Raw genomic sequence first — 7,530 nt, forward strand, 5'->3', positions numbered from 1 at the left:
ATCCAATGCCCATCCCAAGAACGGCTTTTAGACAAGAACACACACACGTACACACCCCCGCACACGCACACAAAAATAACATTTAAAACATAATCACATTAAAAAATACACATTTATAAAACAGCAGGACACAAACACATGTGCTAACATGCCATCAGCTCTCCCCACACACATAATACAGCAGCAGATCCCGGGAGTCAGAACTAAACTGGGCAAAAATATGTTTATATTTTTACCCGATCTACTTGGAAAGATGTGTACAAGGAATTGAAATTCACACATCTTGTAACATTTTTTTTTGTACAAAAAACGAGACCAAGACCAGATAAGATAGGATGTGTACCCAAGATCCCATCAAGTTTACAAGTCCCGGTTGTATTTGAAACTGCTGCTTCTAACTACGGAAACATTTAACATTAAACACAGTCGAAAATGGCTTACCTTAACTAGAATACTGTGTCACAGTGGGGCCAAAGGTAGATTCCTGGTTATTGCACCTTTTGATGCTGTAAATAATAAATCATTTTTGTTATACCAGCTATAACATCTTTTGCACCAATTATGCCTGAGTGTTGCCCAGGTTATGGGTGTCAAACTAATTTCCATTCAGTGCGACATTCACACAAATTTGATCAATTTTGATTTTATATTTGATGACGGCTGGGATAGGCTCCAAACACACCCATGACCCTCATAAGGATAAGTGCATAAGATAATCGATGGATGGATAAATACCAGCCATTTGTAGCACAGCCAAGCCCCTGAATTCCAGCCATTTTAGACAAATTTAACCAGTCTTCAAATGACATGGAACCAACCTAAAGAAAAAATATATTTCTACCATTAGTCATTCTTTAGTAATCTGCTGTCTAAATTTTTTTTAATAAAATTCAATTGTTTAAATAAAAATCCTGTTATAGGAAAATACTAAGTAGGAAAATACTGAGTAATTAAGGGTTTTGTGAAGACATATTTCGAGTAAAACTTAAACTTTGACACCATGCAGTATGTTTTTGCTTTCATGACAGCTCAAATATATAAACTGTATTTTTCCTCAATCAAAGGTATGGAAAAATAATCATAGCTTCTAACCTGGACTTACAACATTCACACTTGGAGAGCATACTCCAAACAAATTTCTGAATAAACCCTTTTATTGTTTGATTTTTTTTTTGGCCCCAATGGCTAACATTGTACCTTAAACAATGAATGATGGAAAACTGTACAGGAACCAAGTGTTCCATCAATGCAGTGTTTCTCAATTATTTTCTGTCACGCCCCACCTACCTAGAAGAAAACAATTCGCGCCGCCCCACCACCATTTTTTTTATATTTTGTACGAATGTAGATGTTCATTGTATATTGATGTTAGATTATGTCACTAAAAATGTCCCTCAGCAAAGCTAAATTGATAAATATAATTTTGAGAATGTAAGATAAGGTGAAGATCACAATAACTTCAAGTAACTTTATGTAATCAGTTCGTGTATATCTAATCATGTTTTTATACACTCAGTAATGATTACACACACACAGACGCTTACATTTTTGCTTTAGCACCCGCACACACACACACACACACTTACATTTTTGCTTTAGGCATTCACTGTGAGTTATGATTTCCTGCCTATTGGAGTCTAAAACAGACTCCCATTGTCAGTTACTCTCCAGTCTTCTGGTGATTAGTTTAGTCTAAAAGAGACCTGCATTGTCAGTTAACCACCTGCTTCCAGGAGTCAAGCTCTAATAAAAGAGGAAGTGGCGGGATGAGAGACGAGAGAGAGAAGTGTGCAGGGCTGAACTAAGCAAGACGAGTTGTCTTCTCCGCTGCATCTCTCTCCCCGTTCGCGACCGGTAAAAACTAAAACCTTGCCTGATTTATTTCTGATTTTCAGCCACCTTCAGTAAGTTGTTTCAGTCTAAAAAAGGCGTCAGGGCATTTAAACCTGACAGAGAACTATTATTGAGAGGATCTCAAAACTCAGTACTCTGTGGTGCAAATATTGATGATATGACAAATATTTACTATACTGTAACAAATTGGATTGTCTGTTGTCTGTTCTCGTGTTGACATTTGTGTTTCTCTGAGTTATGTTGTGTCCGATTCCTGTGAATGCATTGCGCAACTCACTGGACTGGAGGTGCGTGCGAGCGAACGAGTGATCCATTGAAAATGGCGGTACGAGTTGCCTGGTATTTGATCGGTTATGGCCAACAGAGCCATTTTTCTGTAAGAATAAAAAGTCGAGAACTGAATGGAATTCTGACGTGGTCTTTTAAAGACGCTACAATACGTTTGACGTCAAACCTCTTCGTCGTGGTATCGTCATCCGTTTCCGCGTTCCGGTCTGATAGCGTCTGCTAAATTGCTAACATAGCCATTGTCTTATTTTATGTTTCTATACTTAATGGTTGGAATACAACATTTCTGTTCATAGCTGCTGGCTCTCCGCCCAAACGCGGTTCGAGTCAGACTTCTGTTAAAAGTCGAGCGTACATCGAAGCACTTATTACTCTGTAATTAATTTTAGCGATTAGCACGCTTAGCGCTGCCTCGTTAGTCAGTAAATGGACTTCCAAAGTACGTTTTTACATTCCGCTCCATTTTTACAGTATAACTGACAAATACTTTCAGAAACTAGAACATTTTCAATTTACATTTTATCAGTTTCTACACAACACATTAATACATACATAATAATAACTAAAAATGTAAAGTTAATGTGTTGTCAATTTAATTTTTAGACTGACTGTGCAAATACTAGCCACAAATTCACACTGTGCATGTTGTTGGTATGGACAAGGGTTGAATTTCTTTGCCTGATTTCAGTGCAGGCAAGTGTTTATTCAGTTCTCACTCAAAGATGGTGCAAATGTGAGAGTCAACATTTGTCTGTCTATATGTTAGGGGTGTCATGATCTGATATCAACCCAAAAAAAGGGTCTGCTCCCTTTTTAGTATCCAGCAGCGTCAAAACAACCATTCCTGGAAAGGATCTAGTGAAGACGGTCTGGACGTCACCATATTTATTAAAAAAGATTGAAGTTTGTGGTTAAAAATATACAAATAAAAATCCCACGCTGTCATTCACTTGAAAGAGATTTGTAGCGCACACTCCCCTCAATGGTCAGCCAGCACGATGATTGTTGGCCTGCCTCCGGGCAGAAGGCTACAGGCGGTTTTTATAGCATTAGAACACAATATTCTGTGGGCCTTGCAAAATCAGTAAAAATCATAATTAGCAAGAGTGCTTTACAGTCTTGAAGTAACTATTCTCTTGTCACTGTTTTCAGACTGGATACCTGATCCTTATTGCTGCAATGTTGGTGGCAAGAACCTACTGTGATGTATGGATGATCCAGAATGGAACCATGATTGAAAGGTCAGGCCGTTTTCACCGTGTGATAGTGCTGTGTTTTACATAATAAATACGTCTGCTGTTCACTTGTACTCAGTCCACATGAGGGCTGGGTTTGTATGAAGTCTTTCACCTAAATCCAAATGACAGGAAGAAAGTTCTGCAACCTCAATGTATTCACCGGACAATCAGAAATCTGAAATCAGAAATTCCTTTATTGTCATTGTACTCAAGTGTGCAACAAGATTAGAGAGCTCCCCTCTCCAGTGCAATACAACAATAATTCAATTAAACATATAAAGTGGATAAATAAGAGAATAAATAGTGAGATGGAAAATAATACGAAATAGGATATATAAAAACACATCACGTCGCTGTTCTGCAAGGTAACGGTGGTCGTGTGTGTGTGTGAGAGTTTAGAATGGAGATGGCTCTTGGAAAGAAACTGTTTCTCAGTCTATTGGTCCTTGATTTGATGCACCTGTAGCACCTGCCAGAGGGCATCAGGTCGAACCGGTGTGAGTTTGGGTGGGTATTGTCTTTGACGATATTGAGAGCCCTGCTGATGCACCGGGCGGTGTAGATGTCCGACAGTGAGGGGAGAGGGCAGCCAATAATCCTTTGCACTGTTTTGACCATCCTCTGGAGCCTCACTCTGTCTGCCTCAGTGCAGCCTCTGTACCAGGTGGAGACACAGTACGCCAGCAGGCTCTCGATGGACGAGTGGTAGAAGGCAGCAGCAGCTCCCTGTCCAGGTTGAATTTCCTGAGGACTCTAAGGAAGGGCAGACGCTGGTGGACCTTCTTTACCACTGCTGTGGTGTTGTGTGTCCAAGAAAGGTCATCGGAGATCTGTACTCCCAGGAACTTGAACGTGTGGACCCTCTCTACACACATGCCTTCGATGCAGAGGGGAGGCGGCACCGTCTTGTTCCTCCTGAAGTGGATGACGATCTCCTTTGTGTTTGCAATGTTGAGTTGCAGTCTGTTGTCCTCGCACCAAGCCGTCAGTCTCTGGACCTCCTCTCTGTAGGCTGTCTCGTCACCTTCAGAGATCAGACCGACCACTGTCGTATCGTCAGCTAACTTGATGATGGTGTTGTTACCGTGGGCCGGGCTGCAGTCGTAGGTGTAGAGGGTGTATAGGAGAGGGCTCAGCACGCATCCTTGAGGGGAACCGGTGCTCAGCGTACGGGTGGAGGACGTGTAGGGGCCGAGCAACACAGTCTGGGGTCTGTTGGTCAGAAAGTCCTTAATCCAGATACGTGTGAGGGCAGGGAGGCCGAGAATGTCCAGTTTGGCGACGAGGATGTCTGGGATGATTGTGTTGAATGCTGAGCTCTCGTCCACAAAGAGCATCCTGGCATAGCTCTGCACGTTGTTCCAGGTGGCCCAGCACAACATGCAGAGCAGTGTCGATGGCGTCCTCAGTGGATCTGTTAGCCTGGTATGCAAACTGGTAGGGGTCCAGAGTGGGAAGAAGGCAGTCCCTGATGTGCTGGAAAACCAGTCTCTCGAAGCTTAAGAGTTACTGCAGCCTAGCTTCTTGAATTCCTTTTATTAAGGCCCGAGCACCGACCGCTGCATTTTTGACACGTTAAACATGCACACAAACTCTCCAAACCTTGCACACTGATCGGGCTTGGTGAAAATTTTGATTATTTTAAAGTCGGCATAAACTATGCAAACAAAATGGCTCTGTAGCGCCACCTCGAGTGGGAAAGTAAAAACCAATCCTGGTACGTTGAATTTTTGAAAGTCCAATTTTGGCCCATTTTTGCACATTTACAGGGGTCCATGCATCCATCCATTATCTGTACCACTTTTCGTCATCTTTAAAAAAAAAAATCTGAGAAACTCGAAAGGAAGTAGGCTTTTTTAATTTTCCTTGAATATTTTGGGCCTTTCATAGGGATTATATTTGATCAAAATTTGTTTTAATCTGATATACTTGATTTAAAAAAAATGCATTTCCAATTTGCCATTATACCAACGTGCCAGTACCCCAACCTGCTTACAGCTCTAGGTCCTACTGTTTTCTATTATGTCTTTTCTTAAGGGCTATGACTATGGCAATGACATATTAGGGATGTCACAATTCATTCCATCACCAATTCAGTTTTTGATTTTCTGTTCCCAATTTTGATTCACACACACATTTGGGCTGTCATAATTCAAGTGTTAAATCTGGAGATTAATCCCAAAAATTTTAACTCTGTGATTTACTTTGCATACTTTGCAAAAAACTGAGAAACAGTTTCTTTCCAAGAGCCATCTCCATTCTAAACTCTCACACACACACACGACCACCCTTACCTTGCAGAACAGCAACGTGATGTGTTTTCATATATCCTATCCAGTATTATTTTCCATTGCACTAACTATTCTCTTATTTATCTTATGTATATATCTATCTGAATTATTGTTGTATTGCACTGGAGAGGGGAGCTCTCTAATCTCGTTGCACACTTGAGTACAATGACAATAAAGGGATTTCTGATTTCTGATATTGCACCATATTAGCTGTTCAATTTTTGCACTTAATCTCAGAACAAAACACCCTGCTCAAGTTACCACTGGGCCTTGTAAACCAACACTACTTGAGTGTGGTGCTTGTGGGCTGTTTTGAGAAATATTTCCAAGTAAATACAACAAGGTATTATGCTGGGTCAATGCAGCCAATCTCACGGGATAAATCCACTCGGGCTCTCATTGTTCGATCTCATGCTGGGAATTAATTGCGCCTTTTATGAGTGCCCTGGCTATGTACAAAGCCTCCAAGTCAACTCATCTCATTGCAAAAATAGGTTTTTCAAAACATTGTTGCCGATATGGCAAAAAATTTTTCTTTTTTTTTTTATCCATCTGTCCATTATCTGTTCCACTTCTCCTCACTAGGGTCACGGGGGTGCTGGAGCCTATCCCAGCTATCTTCGGGCAGTAGGTGAGGGACACCCTCAACTGGTTGCCAGCCAATCGCAGGGCACACATAAACAAACAACCATCCGCGCTCACACTCATACCTAGGGGCAATTTAGAGTTTCCAATCAACCTGTCATACATGTTTTTGGAATGTGGGAGGAAACCGGAGTACCCGGAGGAAAACCACACAGGCACGGGGAGAACACACGAACTCCACACAGGAAGGCCGGAGGCCTCAAACCCACGATCTCCGCATTGGGTGGCCATCGTGCTAACCAGTCGGGCCACCGTGCTGTAATTTTCTTTTTTATTTATTTATTTTTCTGCGTAGCACTTAAGGCAAAAAATGTGAAGTACAAAAGTGGTGAGGGAACACTGTTTCATGTACTGCCACTAAATTTGGTCGGATTTATTCACAATTGAAGAGTGGGGAGGGAAATACCTCTAGCGATTTTTTTTGTATCCAAACCATGATAAAGGCAATTTTCCACAAGATGTCCTCTTTAATGTTTATTGTTGTCAACGAGCGAAAACAGACGCATGATTCTGGCAAACATGCAAATGCCAAACATAAAGGCTAAGCACTTATTTAGATTTCGGGTCCAAGATGAATTTCAACCAGGTATTTTTTTTGTTCAGTGAATAACCATTGCATTTCTCCCAGTTGTAATGTTTTTTTGTGCTTATTCTCTTGTTTGTCATTGTTGTTTTGCAGTGCAATAATCGGCCGCTCAACAAAAGATTTCAAGACTTTCTTGTTCAGCTTTATTCGATTCATGCCACTTGTAAGTCTTTTTTTTGTTTATATTTTTATGGTTAATCAATTATGTTTAACAATGTCTAATTCTACATATATATGTTTCTATATATGTGTATATATATATGTGTATGTGTAAATATGTGTGTGTGTGTGTGTGTATATATGCGAGTGTATATATGTGTGTGTGTATATATATGTGTGTGTATATATGTGTGTATATATATATATATATGTGTATATATATATATATATATATATATGTGTGTGTATATATATGTGTATATATATATGTGTGTGTATATATATGTATATATATATATATATATGTGTGTGTATATATATGTATATATATATATGTGTGTGTATATATATGTATATATATATATGTGTGTGTATATATATGTATATATATATATATATGTGTGTGTATATATATCTATATATATATATATATATATGTGTGTATATATATGTATATATATATATGTGT

General features: G+C 39.7%; 1 long non-coding RNA gene across 1 annotated transcript in view; it reads left to right on the top strand.

The window, feature by feature from the left end:
• The window catches only part of LOC148317961 (uncharacterized), an 8,653-nt gene extending 1,588 nt beyond the window's left edge, over window positions 1–7,065 (top strand). Inside the window, exons 3-4 of the long non-coding RNA XR_015839854.1 lie at window positions 3,295–3,383; window positions 6,996–7,065. This is a non-coding gene — a long non-coding RNA (uncharacterized LOC148317961). The remainder of the gene's footprint in view (window positions 1–3,294; window positions 3,384–6,995) is intronic.
• The last annotated feature ends 465 nt before the right edge of the window (window positions 7,066–7,530 follow it).

This window comes from Idiotropiscis lumnitzeri, chromosome 19, assembly GCF_059441095.1.
Source record: "Idiotropiscis lumnitzeri isolate Australia: NSW breed Sydney's pygmy pipehorse chromosome 19, RoL_Ilum_1.0, whole genome shotgun sequence".
Classification (NCBI taxonomy): domain Eukaryota; kingdom Metazoa; phylum Chordata; class Actinopteri; order Syngnathiformes; family Syngnathidae; genus Idiotropiscis; species Idiotropiscis lumnitzeri.